Source organism: Anser anser (assembly GCF_964211835.1).
Source record: "Anser anser genome assembly, chromosome: 18".
NCBI lineage: Eukaryota > Metazoa > Chordata > Aves > Anseriformes > Anatidae > Anser > Anser anser.
The window spans coordinates 1,419,495-1,436,378 of record NC_139739.1 but is presented as its reverse complement, the minus strand read 5'-3'; the positions used below and the strand labels follow the sequence as shown (position 1 = coordinate 1,436,378).

The window sequence follows — 16,884 nt, the reverse complement described above, 5'->3', positions numbered from 1 at the left end:
GCGCTGTCCCCGGCCTCGGCCGCCATCTGCACGCAGCCGCGGTGCTGGAGCCTCTCCACCGGCTTTGCAGGCGCACAGCCCGGCGGTTTGGCAGTGGCTCCATGTGGCATATGCAATTAACCCATTTCTCCACTACAGGGCACTGACAGACTGTGCGAGAGGAACCAGATCACCAGAGCAGCCCCGCCGGTACGTGCAATGTTTGTTGTTATTCACTGTTTTTGTGCAGTTCTTAGCTGAATCGTGAAATGCTCCAGCCCTGGAAGTTAACTGCACTGTAGAGAGGAGAAACGGAGGCAGTACCCGTTTCTGAAGAAGCCGAGCTGCTAGTAAACTGGTGCATAGCCTGGCAGAGCCTTTTGTTGATGTGATGGCAAAGAATGTTTTTGTTTAAAAATGAAAACTCAGAGACGAGGCCTGCCATTTTTGTCCAAGTACAAGCACTCCTTCATTGTATATTGCTTGCATATCATTGCACTGACAGTACTGGTGAAATCATAAACCAAAGGTTCAAAGCTCAAACGTCTGCGTGAGATGGGGCTGGCAGCGTCTGTTTGCTATTGCCATCCACACCGCGGGGTGGAATTACAGCTCTAATTTATGTACATGGGGCGATAGAACAGGGCTCTGCGTTTAACTCTGCCCCTAGATTGCGGTTAACTCCAGTCAAATACCTGCTGATAAACACAGTGGGAGAAGGGTTCGCGCAGGGTCGTAGCAGGGAGAGGGCACGGGGAAGGAGCCCTCCCTGCGTCAGGTCCCACGTGTCCCTCCCCAGGGAGCCACCACGGTCGTGGTGCCGCCTGCTGTGCCCGGTGCTGGGCTGTGAGCGCTGAGCGCGGTGCTGTGCTGGGGGAACCCGGCTCTGCGGCAGCGCTGTGGGTCCCGTGGGTCCCGCTGTGCTGGCCCCACACCGCAGCTGTTCCCATTCCCATAGGGCTGGGATCTCCCCAGGGCAGCAGAGGCTGAGTGGGGGTTAGGATACGGCCCCTCCAGCTCTACACTGGAGGCTTTTCGAGACCAGGCCTGCTCTGCGCCGCTGCATCCACCCCGCAGCTCTGCGGTCCCGCAGGTGCAGCTGCCGCCCCTGGCCTGCTGGGGCTTGAAGCGTTCAGAGCTTCTCTGGCTCCTTTGATGTTCCCAAGTCTCATCTCCCTGGGTATTTGCAAAGGCACACGCTGAGGTTCCTCCTCAGACAGTGGGAAACGAGGCAGCAGCTCCTTGGGAAGGCGTCTGCTCTTCTTGAAGTCGCCCATTTGAATGCAGCCTTCCCAAAGGCTACGCAGCCTCCAGAGCCTGGCTCGGCCAGTTCTCTCATCTCTGGCTGCGTCGTGGTACGTAGGTGTTTTTGTGGAGGGTGATGCCATTAGAGCGGCACCTGAATAACTGATCAGGCGATTTCATTGTTTCCCATTACTTTCTGAAAGCCCCGTGTGCTTGAGCAGTGGTTCCCAAGCGATGGGTGGACCGAGAACCACTTCAAAGAGGGAAAAAGCAGTAACACCCTCTTTGCAGAGGCACTAATCTGAGCCGTGGATCGCCCTCGCCATGCGGGCATGCGTCAGTCCCCAGCAATGGCCCGGGCTGCAGGATGGGTGCTGGCATGGAGGTGACAGTGCCGGCCAGGTAGGGAGGGGTGCTGGGGTGGGAGGACAGGCGGATGAGGGGACAGGATTGTGTCTTCATTTCTGGAAAAGAGAAAGGTGAATGAGTCACGGAGCTGGGATCCCTTTGTGTTTGTATGTGGTGAAGATAAAAGCATTGCTAAGGTGGGGGAAATACATATATTAACCTGATCTGGGAGCGAGGGGGTCTGTGGGAAAGGGATCTTAATTTAAATGGGATGTGGGTGTACACAACAAGGGTGGGGAAAGAGGAGGTGAGGCTCTCTTTTATTCGCGCAGCTATTGTACAGCTGGATGCTTTTGCTGCTGAAAGCTTTCCCCTGGCCCCCATCCACACACCTGCTTGGAGCAGCTACCGTGCAGCTTGTGCTTGTAGCTGAGGCGTTACGAGGAAGCATCACCTCCCTCCGGCAGTTCAGGAACGGGTCACGGAAATATAAATCAGCCTGATCTGCTCAGGAGCCCCAAAATCTGAAGTAGAAGTGAGGTCTGAATGGGCAATGGCAGACTGGTGGGCTCCCTGCTGACTACGGGGATGCCGCCTGGCGCTCCACGGCCCTGCTACGAGCTGACCAAGGGCGTGGAGCCGCCCTCGCTCCCACTGCCTCCCCTGGGCATGGCCTGGGCACTGCCTGCCCAGTGAGTCACCGGCCCTGGAGCTGACTTTGGACTCCTCCGTCACACAAACCACACCTTGCCCCGCGGTGGGAAGGAGCACGGGCAGCGCTGCCACCGCCGCACGGCCTTGGGGGCGGCGGGGGGCGGCTGCCGAGGTGCCCGCAGGCAGGCTCGGTGGCTCGTGGCGGGCATGTAGCTGAGGGGAACGCACCCCATGCTGAGGAGAAACCCTCCTGGTCTGAGGAGAAAAAACCCTGATCTGAGGATGAATGCCCCCATACTGAGGAGAAATGCCTCCACACTGAGGAGAAATGCCCCCACACTTGAGGAGAAATGCCCCCACACTGAGGAGACATGCCCCCTTCACAGCCCAAAGCTCTGCCCGCAACGCTGGTGACCGAGCTCGCCCAGCCGCTGCCTGGCACGGGGGGAGGGAGGCCCGGGGGCCCTGGAGGGGCGGGGGGACACGGGGCTGTGCTTTCCTTAGGGCTGGCGGGCAGACGGAACGCGGGGGGGTGTACGGGGGGAGGCAGCGCTGGCCTCGGTCCCAGGGCGGGACTCGAACCCGCGGCCTCTGGAACCCGCCGCCAGCGCCCGGGCCACCGTGATGGGGGGGGGGAGAGGGGGCAGGTGGAATGGGCGTGGCCTCCCGCAACCCGAGGGGGGGGGCCGTGTGTTGGGGGGGGGGCGCGGCCCCGCCCACCCCAGCGCAGCCGCGCGGTCGCCGTGGCAACAGAGCCGCTTCCCCCCCCCCCCCCCGGGCCGGGCACCGCGTGGGGGCGTGGCTCGGCGAGGCCCCGCCCACTCCCCGCCCGCCCCGGCCCCGCCCACCCCGGGCCGTGCCCGGCCCGGTCGGCGCCTGCCCGGCGGGGCGCGGAGCGGAGCGGGGAGGTGAGAGCGGGCGGGGGGCGCGGGGCCGCAGCCTCCAGCCCCGGGGCTTCCCCCCCCCGCCACCCCCCGGCAGCGCCGCTTCTCGCTGCGGCACGGCCGGTACCGGCGGGCGGGGAAGCCCCGGGGGGGTGGCGCGTTGGGGGCGGGCTGGGGGGGTCCCGGGGCGGCGGGCGGGCGGGCCCGCGGCGCTGCGGGTGGCGGCGGGGTCCTGCGGGGGGGGGGGGGGGCAGCGGACGGAGCCCCCCCCTCTTCCACCCCCCGGTGCCGCAGGCGTGGTCGCAGCGCGGCTCCCGCAGGCGGCTGCTGCCGGGGAACGGCCCCGGGGCGGCGATCGGGGGCGGGGGGGGCGCCGGTAAAGCCGCGTTCCCCCGGTAACGGCGGGGCCGGGCCGAGCCTCGGCAGCAGGACGGTGCCGCCGTGCCGGTGGCCGGGCCGCCGCCGGGGCTGCGCGTCCGCCCCCTCCCTCCGTCCCCGCCGGGCGGCATCGCTGCGGTCGGTGCCGTTCCCCCCCCCCCCCCCCCCCCAAAAAAAAAATCTTCCCTTCGGGAGTTTATGAACTTTCCCTGCCGTTTTCGTAGGATTTTTTTTTTTTTCTTTTTTTTCGCTGCGTGCCGTGCCGTTTCCTGCGAAAGCAGCCGGGGGTGCGCGTTCGTCAGGCCGTCGGCAAAGGTTTTCTGCTTTACCCCGATGTTCGCGCTGCTCCTCTGCATTCCTCCGCTCTAATTAACGCTCCTTTTGCAGCGCGTGTACAAGACCAAGACGGCTCTTGTCGTGGCACGGACGTTCCCTGAAAGCAGCGGAAGTCCGGGGCCGTTTTCTGACTCAGACACCTCACCTCGTCGTTTTCACCGTCCCGTTTTTATACGCGGCAGTAAATGATGCGAGCGCCGGTCCAAGGTTGGTGCTCGCTCCGCAGTTCGGGAGGCTCAGCCTCGTGGCCGGGGGAGAAAGGTCGGAGTGTGCCCATCGCCGCCGCTGCGCATCTGCGCTCTGGCCGACTAGATAGCAGCGTACTAGGGAGACTTTAACGTCTGGTAATTGAGCAGTTTATTACCTCTGCCCGTTGCCATACAGCCAGCCGCACGTAGCTGTGATTTTCCTTTCTTAATGCTGTTTCCAACCACGTGCAGCAGCACTGCTGCCCGGGGGTGCGAGCTGAGCCCCTCGGCTGTCCGCGGGCTTCCTGCAGGCCCGAGTTCTTCCGAAGGGGGGAAAATCGGTTATGGCTTGGGAAGAGACTCGGCTGCAAGAATTTCAGCCTCCGAGGACAGCATTTAAGAAGCTCTCCAGCCCTGGCACTGCACGGGCTGAGCGCGGAATGGAAACCGCGCCGCAAGGAGCAAGCGTTCCCCGCACGGCTCCGGGGTTGTCCCGGGCCCTGCTCGGGTCAGTGCCTTGTTTCCCTGGCTACTAGGTAATTCTGCAGCCGGCCTCGTCGCCTCCTTTCCCCTTCACACGGGCTTGGTTACGGTGAAGTAAAAAGCAAGCTCTTTCTCCTCGGTGAGGAATGCGTTGCTGCGCTCGCTGCCCAGTCCTTTCTGCGGGATCGGTCTTTGCTTTCTCTTTGCCCTTGGAGCCGTCTCTCCTCGGGTGGCTCTTCCAAAAGCCATCCGGACAAAGCTGACGCGGCTCCTGGTGATTTTTCTCCTGTCCGTGAGTTTCTAAATAGCGGTAAAAAAAAAAAAGCATCCCACAGGCTCAAAAACTTCGGCGCAGTGCTGCTTGCGGGGATGCCCTACAGGTTGTCGGCACGGGGCTCGGACCTCGTGCTGCCCGTGTGCTTGGACGTGTTGGCTCCTTACCGAGGAGTCCCGTGTGTCACCGTTTTTCTCCCTGAGCTGGCAGGTTTCCTCACTTCGCTGCTCCACCGAAACCGGTGACTTGGTGCTGCTCCCTAGCCAGGGGAAGTTTCCTCCGCCGGTGGGTTTGCCGCGCCGAGCTGCGTGCTGTGGAGGTATTTAGAGATGTGACTTGTAAAAGGGGTGTGTGCCTGCGTGCCTCACGGCAAGTTTTACATCTTTGGCATCCAGTTACATGCAGTGCCGCTGTCCTTTCCGTGCTTCCAAGCTTTCTTTTTATAGGATGTTTTCCTGCAGGAGGGTATGAATAATGCTGGTTGGAAGTTTTTCTCTTCCATAGCTTGGTAGATTTTCACATGATGCTGTCGGTGGCAGGGAGATGCTCGGTGTCTTCGCTTTTCTGCTAGTTTATATCAGTCTTTAACGTAGGCGCAATCTTTTGGGGCTCCTTGTTGGATTCTTAAGCAGCAAGCAGCTTTTGGGAGGAAAGTGCCGTGCCTGTTCAGAACTTTAAGGGGACGCTCACAGAACAGATCGCCTTGTGTTCAGTGGGCTGTTTGTAAAAGCGAGCCTGAAGTAAACTGCTTAATGCTGCAAGTCCGGGCACGAAGCTGCAGCGATGCTGTGAGCGCGCTCTCTATCACTTCTTTGTGCTTGGTGTGCAAGGGCGATGAGAAGCTGAGGGTGTTGCAACGCTTTAGGTGTGTTTTTTGTTTTCTGTGTAGGAATCATCCAAAGACATCACGTGGGAAAAGCCACGAGCTTCTTGCTTTGGCCTCGGGACCCGTTTAAACGAGGACTCCCTGGCGGCAGGAGCGGCCTTTGCCGCACAAGGCACCGTGCGGTGGCTGTCCCCAGTTTGCAGCCAAAACCCCCCTGGGGTGACAGCGTGCGGAGAGCTCAACAGCAAGCTTCAGCCCTGACACAGGTGTCACAGATCTAACAGCATGGCTAGAAGCTGGCACGCTTGGTAGAGTCTGGATGCACCTGCCCTCTGCAGCCAAGGGCACGGCCTCTTCCCGAAATGCCGGAGGAGCTGGCCGTTGGGCTGCCCCGGGTGCTCCCCGTGGTGCCGAGGGCGTGCTGTGCCCGCTGGCTTCAGGTGAAATTCAGCTGGTAGGAGCTGAATGGCTCATCAGAAAGGTCTGCTCGGGGGATGAGGGTTTTCGTCAGGCCTTGAAAACAGCTCGGTCGTCTTCAGGCTCCTTCCTCAAACCCACGTGGCTTATTTTCTTGCTTCCAACTGTCTTTGGTTTGTTTTGGAAATGCGTGGTGCTGGAACTGCAGCAAGAAAGCTCTCAAACGTTTTTCTGGGCTGGGTGGGGTTATTTTTCAATACATCTGTACAAGCAGGAGAAAATTCCAATTTGTTAATACGTATTTTGGCAGTTTTCAGTACTTTTTCAGTACTTTTTTTTTGGTACTTTAGTACAATTACATGGAAACAATGGCAGTCAAACTTTATTTTCGTACTCTTCACCTCTACAAAGCACACTTGAGGAAAGGAAGAGAACTGTAACGCTTTTTTAGGCCGGTGTGATTGTGGTGCTGCGATTTGGGCAGTGTGGGGCTGCCACGGGTTATGAGCTGAAATTGCTGCTCATTTGTGTTTCGAGTCCTGTCCTGTGAATGTGTGCTGAAGCCTCTGGGGGAAAATCTCGGCTGCCTTAAAGCCAGTTACAGAGCTGTTCCATAGAAGTTCTTATCAGTATTAAATGCCCGAGCTTTCCATTTTGAGCTATAATAAAGCTGTGGCATGCCTGAAATAAAATGAATGTTGGACTTGCAACAGTGTGAGAACCGAAAGCTTCTCGCTGTTGTAATAATTATGAGTCAGGATGGCCATTAGCTTGCTGTAACAAGTAGGAAAAGATAACCAAACCTGCAGCAATGGGCTATCTGCATGGTTTTCACTTGGAGGGGAAAAAAAAATCATACGTGCGTGCTCCAGGAGTTTCTTTAATCAGAGCGATCTCATTGCCCAGCTGTACGGAGCCGGGGGAGAGCTCGGTGGGAGGCGAGGACCAGGCTCTGCTGGGGCCGCGGTGCCTCGGCTGCGCGCCCGACCCAGTTACCGCTCGGCAGCGCGGTCCGCGGCGTGCTGGCATCGCTTGAAAGCGTGTGTGTGCCCCTCGAGCGAGGCCAGCCCGAGAGCGGGCAGCTTCAGCTTGGCCGCGGGGGCAGCTTGGGGGCACGTAAGTTGGATGGCAAGACGGGGGAAAAAGAAATGAGCGGTGTTTTGTTGTTTGGAACGCTTAGGTTTGCGTGGCGGAGAGGAGAAGAGGTGAGGAAGTGAAGATGATGATGGTTTCGCTTTGTTAGTTTTTCTTTAATTCCAGCAGTTAAAACCAACAAACCTTATCCTTCCTAAGAGTAAAACGCTGCTGTTATTTCAGAGAAATGCATGAAAATATGAGTGTTTGTGTGTGCTTTTGGTGCAAACAGTGTTGTTTCCATGCACAGCAGGCACTGTTTATGTTTTTGTAGTGGCTGTTTTTCTGCTCTTGGTGTTGGTTAAACACGTGCCTTCTGTGCCTTTCATCCAGTGATGCTAATAAATGTGCGGTTCTCAACTTGGCATTCCTGCCGACGTAAACGTAGGGTGATCAATGATGGTTAGCACTTGGAAGACACAAACAGGAATGGAATTTAAGCCTGTCTTTATTCCTTTCTTTTAACGAGCTCAGACTCCAGCTTGGATTCGGGTCTGGCTGCCTTCTCAATGCAGCTTCGGTATCAGTAACTCTTGGTAGGGAGCGAGTTGTGCCAAAGCCGGAGAGGGATGTTTATCTGCTGCGAGTACGTTCAGCCATACAAGGCTTTCGATGGACAAAGCCCTCTCATCCGTAACGAAAGCATTTGGCCCAGCAAAGTCATATGTTTTAAACAGGGCTGGAATTTTTGGCCACCATAATTGCGTTTGATTTTCATGAGAACGCTCTGAATTCTTCATTGAGCAGGACGAGCATGGATGCCTTTCTAAAATGGGCACTGAGGCCAAAGCTGTGCAGTTCAGCCGGTTTGTTCCTTTACTTAGCGACCTTACAAGAAATGTCATTTTTGTTGTTTGTTGTTTGGTGTCAAACAGTGCTCTAACTATGCTGGCGCTTTTAAATGTCAGATATTAGTATAATTTGCCCTTAGGATATTTTAAGCACCCTAATGGTTACCTTAAATATCATCCTATCCTTGCAGGATGCATGTATGAATGATACAGAGCTTTTTTCTTGCATGTTACATTTCAGCCTACGATAGCAGTTGTGTTTGAGAAAGTAGGTATCTTGATTTATGCAGTTAATGTGAAGTATTTCTGAAACATGTTTGAATGTATGTGTCTTGTAATCCTTACTAGTCAGCGTTCAGTTTGTTCTTTACAAATGAAAGGTTTTTTTTTAAGAGTATTCCATCTCTCTCTGGTTACTGCTTGCAATGAAGAAGAGATTAAATGGACTGGTGTGATAGCAGGAGGGTTTCTAGTACGAGTTCTGATCCTGTTACCCTCAAATGCAATTTTACATTGTGGTAAGAGGTACCTGGTATTGCTCCGAGGTTGTGTGTGGTTGCAGGGGTGGTTTCCACGTCTCTGAGCTGTTCTCGCTCAACTTGATGGGGCAACGGATGTTTTCTCGTTTCCTTTCTTAGCTGTACTTGAATCACAGTCCACATAGGAAAGGCTCATCGATAGTTGCGGATCAGCATTTTGGGAAGGTCAGGGAAGCTGGTTTCTGCATGGCGAGCATTATGCTAATTCGGTTGTTAAACGTATTGGAATCGCGCTTCCTTTTGCTTCTGCAGTGCTTGCAGATTCCATCAGAGCCTCTGCTCGGCGCTCGGGGTGCCGAGGGTTAGCTCTGGGCAGGGAGAAGCTGTCTTGTGCGCGGCGCTGCCATCGGGTGCGGGAAACACCACCACGGGTCTGGTTTGTACTGAGGTCCTTACACAAGGTGCGCGCTTAATCGGTGCCTCTGCCGGGCTGGTCTTAGCATGGAGATGAGAGCTAGGAGAGGATGGAGCCTTGCTTAGGATGAAATATACTTTTTTTTTCTTTTCTTGGAAGGAAAGGCTTTATTTTGGGATACAGGATAGCTGTGATGATTGAATTCATTGATTATGTGCGGACAAAAATGAAATGAGATTGTGTGTGGAAGCAGATGTGTAACTTAGGTCCAGTTACTGACTGCCTCCTGTGAACAACGTGGAGCCTTTTCTCTTGTATTTGGTCTTGAGTCCTAGGAGTGCGTGTCAATACTGATCCCTAACCAGCGTGTGTAGTAAGTACCTCTAGAGATTTGGTGATACCTTAAAGCATTTGTGATATATGTTTAATGTAATGATCGCACATACTGTTGCCTTTGCTGGTGTTGAACTGTAACACAGAGTAAAAAAAGAGTTGATTTTGAATCCAGTTTTCTGTACCGTAGATGCATGGCTGACTAGGACAGGTTTTGCACAAGCCTGGCTCTGTATGGAGCAGGTTGGGTTATTTTTCAAATTGTCTCCGAAATTCTCTGCTCAGTTCCATTGGGTTTCTTCTTTTTGGAAAGGCAATGGCTTTAATTCCAGGTTAGTGGACTTTCAGATTGCTGCATTTATGGGTGTTAAAAATGGTTACTTTAAGGTTAAAAATCCTTTCTTCTCTTCTGTTTAGCTTTGCTCTACAAATGACCATGCTCTTATGTCTGTTGCATCCTTTCTAAGGATGTGAGAAACCTGAGCTTGGTGGCGTTGCTCCCAGTGAATGAGAAGTGTTGTACCTTGCGATGGCTGGAGCCTTCGCACGTGCTCTCGGGGCGAGACTTCTTTTACTTTTCTGCCTACCTCCTGCTCATTTCATTCTGGGTGTTACTGCTTTAAAACCTTCGTAAAGGTTGACCTACACCATTTTCTGCTTGTGTTGGCTCCTTGAAGTACTGAGACAACTCTCTTCTGGAAACCCATGTCTCAGCATCCTGGTAATTGCACTGGTTGCAGCAGGACCCAGTCGCTGATAGGAGCACAGACAACCTGTAAGTGTGGGAGAGGCACCCAAACTCAGCATTTTGAGAACATCTTTGAAGGGTGTAGGGGAAGGCGGCAATGAAGCAGATGGCAGGTTAGCATCTGGAGAGGGGTGGGCTGGTGAGAGCCTTCCTGCCAGCCTTCCTGCGCGTGTCAGCCAGTCACTGGTACCGGCCGTAAATCTCTGCCTCGTACCATGTATTGTTTGACAGTCTGTGCCTTTTTTTTTTTTTTTAAAGGTTTTTCTGTTTTATCTTCATCTTGATGTGTTACGTTCTGCAGCTCCTGTGCTTAAAACCTAGCAGAAGGCTTAAAGGAGTGCTCTGTGGTTGTGGCACAAAAATGCCCATGCTCCCCACCCCGGTGGGACCGCCGGCTGCGCTCGGACACCAGCGCTGTGCTCTGCATGCTGCTGTTCTGCTTTCTGCCCCGCTCCCAAATGCGTCAGGCTTTATGAGACCGAACTGTTGACTTTCAGTTAATTGGCTATTTTTCCCTGTCTGTGCTTTCTTGAGCATATAAGGAGATGGAGGGAGTTGTTGTAGTCACAAAGCTTCTAGATAGCGTGCTGACCAGTAATTCATTACAGGCCTTGATTTTCCTGCGTCGCATCGTGCGTCTGAAGAACGAGGCAGTAAACAATGGCTAATGTGTAGGTTTTGTGCTGTCAGAGTCCTTGGCTTAAATGTGCTTTTGTTCACAAATGAGAAAAAAACAGGTCTGAGTCCTCACAGCCGTGCAAAACTGCAGTGCCCTGTTAAATTTGTGGCCGCTGGTGGGGGAAGAAACTCCTTTGTGGGTTGCTGCTAACGACGGCTTGCTACCAGGTAATGAAAGGAGCAAAACTCCCAGTATTTCTCAAACAGGTAATTGCCTTGGTGGTGGTGGGGAAGCTTAGACAATTGGTGCATGTGGACAGCTAGATGTGACCGCTGAGGTGGCAGCGGGAGCCTTATTGATGGAGCAGCAGTGGCTCCCCTGACACAAATATTCCTTGCTTGGCAGTCTTTTTGTGGGTGCGCAGCTTGGGGCAGGTTACTGACGCTGGGTAGGAAGCAGCACCCTGCTGCAGTAATAATTCTTTCCCAAATTAACGCTGTGTTGAATATGTGGGGCAGAGGTCAAAGAACTATCAAAACAATTCAGTACTTTGAAATTTTCAGTAGAGCAGATGCTGACATGGCATTTAACATTCTCTTGGCCAAAATCTGTTATCAAGTGTTTAGATTTTATAACCGTATGTTATTCGACTCAAAATAGACCCACCCCTCTCTCACTGGTCTTGACCTTTTTTTTGATTTTTACTGGACATGAGTGGAAAAATCTAAACCTGATGCTCACATCTATTTGAGTTTTAATGGCTCCATCTATATACTGAAAGGCATAACGAGAGCAAAATTAATCCAGCTGAAGATTTTTTAATAACTGCCTTGCTCAAACTCAGGTGATCTTTTAAGTACAGCATTCAAATTGCTGCTGTAGGGTCAACAACCTGGGAGAAGGAGGACTTTGTCAGGCAGCCTTTCCTGCGTTGTCCTGCTGGGCAGGAGGCTGGTGTTTTTGGGGCTGTGTTCTGCTGGACTGCCAGGACTCGTGCTGAAGCTGGATTTTCAGCGTGGTCCTGTGCCATTGCTGGGTGTGCTGGAAAACTTCACTCGGAGGTGATGCCGATACCAGGAAAACAAGTCCAACTTTAATTCTACTGTTCTTTCCATTTTGTCTTGAGCATTTTTGGGCTATTTGGAGCATTTTGGGGCTTTTCTGAGCATTTTGTATTGAGCATTTTGGGGCATTTTTATGCATGGACCCATTTTGGGGGTTCACGCATTAAAAAAAAAAAAGGGTAGCCACAAAAACTCCCCTGCGTTCCCACTCTCAGAAGTGCCCACATCGGCTCGGCTCCTGCCATGCACAGGGGAGCCTGGGGCTGGACGTGTGCTGTGACTCCTCGCTGTCAGCCACCAGGAATGCTGCGAGTCGCAATTTGCTAGGTGGTGCCTACGGCTTTCCTCCTTTTATGTTTGCAGACAGCTCAGCTGCATCCTGTGATAATTGAGATGAATCCTGGAGAACCAGAGCTCGGTGCGGGGAGCTGTAAACATGCAGTTGCTCTGCTGCTGAGCCTCCGAATGTGTGCTCGGGGACCCGCTGCGGGCCTTGGGACGCCATTGAGGGCGGCGAGGTCAGGCTGTGGCGTTCCTTAATGCCAGCTCTTTGTCTTCTCTGGCTCTAACAACGAGGTGTCGTTACCGTCCGCTTCACGTGGGTACAGTTGTGGTACGGTTCTGCGGCAAGCTTGATCTTTAAGACAAATTCCTACGAGTTGCAGGAGCAGCCCTGGAAACTGCTCGTTTGCTCACAGAACAGAGCAACCCGGGCTCGAGGACTTCTCTTCAGGCCTCCTGGCCCAGCCCCTGGTTTGAGCAGGGCCAGCGCGGTGGTTCTGCAGCTCGTTCCTCGGGTGATGTCCGGGACAAATATTTGGGGCTTGAGTGTGGTGGCTTGTTGGCCAAGCTGGGCTACGTGGTTCTGTCATGAGTTACGCAAATATTCGAAAGGCGGAACGGTGAAATTGCTACTAGGCAGTCTTGGCTGTCAGAATTGAAGGAAAATGTGGTGTTAGAAGCAAAATCCACAGCAGTTGAACACAGAGCTTTCTGGTGTGTGATTTTAAGAAAAAAAAAAAAGAAGCAGAAAACCAGCTAGCGAAGGCATTGAGTGGTATAGCTATAAGAGCAGAAGCAGAGTATAAATGTTCCTAATAAAATACACAGTGACAAGTTTCATTTTTGCTGGGTGAAAGCTTTAGAAGTAGCACGACGTGTGACGGCATCTTGGCTCCACGACTTCTGTGCGGTTCGGGCAGGAGCTTTTTAAAAGCTGGTGACGGTTCAGCCTCAGAATTCATCCTTCAGGACAAGTGCAGGTATAAACTAAGCGTAAACGTTCTTTCTTCTCGCGGAAGCAAAGGACCCTTACTGCTCAGACCTCAAATCCAGGTGTCGGCCACCCCCTGCTGTACGTGAGCAGGATGGGGCCCGGCGGTGCTGCGGGGCCTGGCCTTCCTGCGGTGTGGGGCCGGCCTCTGCTCCGCCGGTGAGTGGTGACGTCTCCCTGCCGCGGGCAGGTCCTGCCCTGCCAGCCAGCCAGGTCTGCCCCAAAGACCTTTTCCCAGGGTCGAGTGGTTTCCCCTCTTTAATAAACATTGGCAGTAGCTGCGGAGTGACCCGAGACAGCTGGCTTTGAACCTTCACGGTAAGGACAAATCACGGGGATTAAAAAAGGAGGAAAAGCTCTCTTCCTTACGGAAAGTGCATTTTAGCTTTGGCCAGGTGTTCTGCATATATGTATATATTTTTTCTAATCTGTCATTATTTCTTGATGGTTTTCTCTCCCATCGCTTTTTCCTTTGTCCTCCATTTTTATGGGTGTAGGTTTTCTTCAGATGATTAAATTGTTGAATGACCTCCTAGGTTGATGGAGGTAGTGCTTCAAGGCAGGTAGCTTCAGGTTTTCTTAACATTAAACGCCGGATGAAACTACTTCGTGCTTTTCTCTGTATGTTAATACCTTAATCCCCTTTTCAGGAATCGGGTGAATGTATGCAATATACAGCATTCATAAATCAGTACTGGAAACTCCAAGTTAATCACAGAACAGGCCGAGTTGGTTATCCTTTCTGAAGGTGGTTTCCATGGGCAGGGTCACAAATGTGTTCTCCGGCACTGGAAATCCTGTTAGAACTTGAGGAGGAAGATCCGAGGATTATGGGCTTGTCCTCTCCTAGCAACTCCTCTGACACAGGCACCTGCCCCGCGCAGAGGCAAGCAGGAAATGTCTTCTCACGTCGTGCTATTTCTGTAACGCAGTGACCCTCAGAGGCTCAATTTATACAAAACGATGTTCCCTCGGATTCCTTCCTGGGCGCACAGGGCGATGTGTCGGGTTTATTTCTGAAGGCTCCGTAGCCTTTGCTTGCAAGGGGTGTAGCTCTGTGAAGGCACTTGCCTATTTTTGTAACAAGTGGGTGGATTTTTTTTTTTTAATAATCCAAAGCCCACAGATCTGTTGTGCTCGGACCTTTGACCTGTGTGACCCAGAGGGGCCTGCACGGATCCGTCTCATGAGCAAGGCGAGCGTGGCACCTTTTGAAGGTCTCATTAGTTTTGCTTGTTTGCATGCTGGGTGGCAAACAGCCAGTGTTTTACTGCGGGGATTTTCTGAGGGATATTTGCTCCATGAAGTAAGCGGTGTCAATGGCAGTGTCTGTAGTTTTCCCCAGTGTTTTGGAGGAATCTGTCCCAGCAGCGCGGCTGTTGTCCGTAAGGTGCTTGCAGCAGCTGGCGGCTCTGAAGGCAGCGATGCCGTGAGCGAGACAGAAAATCCAGGGCTCAGACCTGCGTCTGTTGGCCCTGGGGTCGGACACCCTTGTCCGTTGTCCTCCCTCACTGCCAGGAGGACGAGAAGCATGGACAGCTGGAGTAAATCTGGTCAGGTGTGGGTGGTCTCCGAGCTCCTTTTACTGTCGGAACTCGGTGTGGAGGGCGGCTTCCTGGAGGGAGGCTCAGCTGGAAGGATGCCGGCCTCTCCTCCGGCCTCTTCCCCATCCCACACAGCCCCGTGCTGTGGCCAGCCCAGCTCCCTGCTCACCCTCCTTGGTCCGTGTCCACGGGGCCAGCTCGGGGCTGGAGGCTGAGGACCCGACCTGGTGCGGCCCTGCCTCGTGCCCGGGGCCGTGGGTCCTGCTGCCGACCGGCACCGCGCTGGTTGCGGTTCTGAGACGGTTCAGGCCAAACCCCGTCCCTTCCAAGTGAGGTCACGGAGGCTCCAAAGTGGTGTGAATACATTAGCACTTGATTAATTTCATGGTCATATGCAGTATGGTAAGAGGACAAACAAGACAAATCCGAGGATTTAACCCTCTTCCTCTAGAATCTGTGCAAAAAGGTTATCCCAAACAGAGTTTGTTTTTAAATACAGTTAAATGTGGAGTTCAGCTTCAAGCACAGAGACCGTGTTGTTCCTACAAATTAATATGTAACTTCCTTCTGGATAATAATGATTCTGAACAGGTTTGAGGAGAAGTGCCAGGTCACAAACTTAACTCTTTGCCCTCTGCGTGCCGGGGTTGTAACCCTTATTGCCTTTGGGAGCTGCAGGCAGAATAGAGACCTGAAACAACCGACCATGTTCCTGTAAGAGCATTGCTTTGACTATTATTTCTTCAGTTCCACGGTCAATTTTTCTTGCTTGTAGCAAAACCTGATCATTAATATTTCATCTGGTATGCAATGCAATTGCTTCTGGAATGTCTTTACATGCTAAACTGCATCTAATGTTGGGGAAGTCATTTGCAGGCCTTGGTTGTGGGTGAAACGCATTTACAAGGATGAAACCTAAGCGAATATTAACAGGAGTTGAAGCAGACCACAAAAACAAATGTTTGATGACTTAAGCAAACAAAGCAGCACTTTCTGAGACCTGCTGGGAATACCGACCTTCCGCACAAACATGCTCCTAGCCTAGCTTCAGCCTTACCAGTAATTCACGTTGTTCCTGCTGAATGTCATCTTGTGTTGGCAGAAATCAAGATTTTGTTTTTGTTCTCTATTTCAACTGCTGAAAGAATCGGAGTTTCTGAAAATACCCACCCACTAATGAGCCAGGTGGAGTCCCTCATGCAGAATGCTAGCTGGAAATGAGAGATGACTCACTCGGGAGGGTAAGGATGCACAGCATCTGATACCAAAAAATAATGATTCACCACAAATTCAAAGCATTTTTCCTTTGGATAAGGTTTGTTCTAGATGGGTCTCGTGAGACTCTCATAGCAAATTAGCTCTGTGAAACTTGGAAGGGAAGAATTTGCTCTGAAACTCTCAATGAGATGGTTGTGGAGGATGAAATTATGGAAGAATGAGGTGTAATGAGGTGCTTGTGTGGGTCAGAGGAAATGCCTAGCGTGCTCTTTCAGCCTGTGTGCTCTTGGCTGATCTCTGTTTCAAAGAGAGCAAACTGGCAAAGATGCTCAGGGATTTTCCTCCTGCTGCAAGACTCTTGCTTTGACAGAGTTGATCATGGCAGCGAAGATGTTGTCCATAACTGTCTGCAGGGTCATATGGTCACACTTAATGTTTTGAGGTATCTTTCTGCTGGGAGTAATAACAGATTCTTCATTCAAAACTGTTTGACCCTACTGAGGGGAAAAGCCTCCTGGTGGAGAGGAGCAGTGGCGGATGCTGCATGGGGGGAGGAACAGCGGAAGGAGCAGGTGATCATCCAGGGCCACACGAAATGGTTTTGAAAGGCGAGATTCTGAAACTGCTTTCGAGAAAGAGCCGGAGGTGAAATCCTCTAGTTCGAGGTCTGTTCTGCCCGGTGTTCTTCTCTTTCTGAACAGCACATGCTGGGAGCAGACTAGTGCCAGGAGCATCGCCGCTCATTAGTGGGTGTTGTGATTTGTATAGATACACCTTGTCTGGCCACTCTTAATATGTGATGCTCAAACGGTGTTAAGAAAATTGTATAGGAGTGACAGCTGTGGAAGAGGACAATTAGAAACTTTTTTTTTTACACAAGTCGTCCCCTCCAGACCAATCTTTTTGTCTCCCAAATTCAGGGCATGCAAGGAAGTCTGACCCTGCCCTACTACCCTTCCCATGCGGTTCGTCTCAGTTATGGATGGTTGAATCTTCCCATTGAATCCCCCTTTAACATTGTGTTTACCTGATTGTCTGTATCAATTAATTGCCCTGCTACTCCAAGAATGTAGTCTTAGATTTATGTTGTCCATTACGTGGATATACCAATTATTTAACTTAAAATTTATGATTTCATTATATAAGTGCTCTTTCCTGTGTAATTGTCTGTTACATGCTTGTAGTGCTTGATGATTTGTTACCTGCTTAACTACCTTCCTTTGTAACATACGTTAAAATATGTAAACTGTAAAA

At 52.4% G+C, this 16,884-nt stretch overlaps 1 protein-coding gene across 4 annotated transcripts in view; it reads left to right on the top strand.

Annotated features, from left to right (window-relative positions):
- Positions 1-3,028: 3,028 nt before the first annotated feature.
- Positions 3,029-16,884, top strand: part of KIAA1671 — a 72,562-nt gene continuing 58,706 nt past the window's right edge. For 2 of the 4 annotated variants that reach the window (XM_083803744.1, XM_083803741.1), the window contains exon 1: positions 3,029-3,134. The gene's annotated coding sequence lies outside the window, so the exon portion shown is untranslated. Of the gene's footprint in view, positions 3,135-3,892; positions 4,032-16,884 lie in introns of those variants that run through there. The other 2 variants (XM_083803743.1, XM_083803742.1) reach the window with 2 other exon arrangements.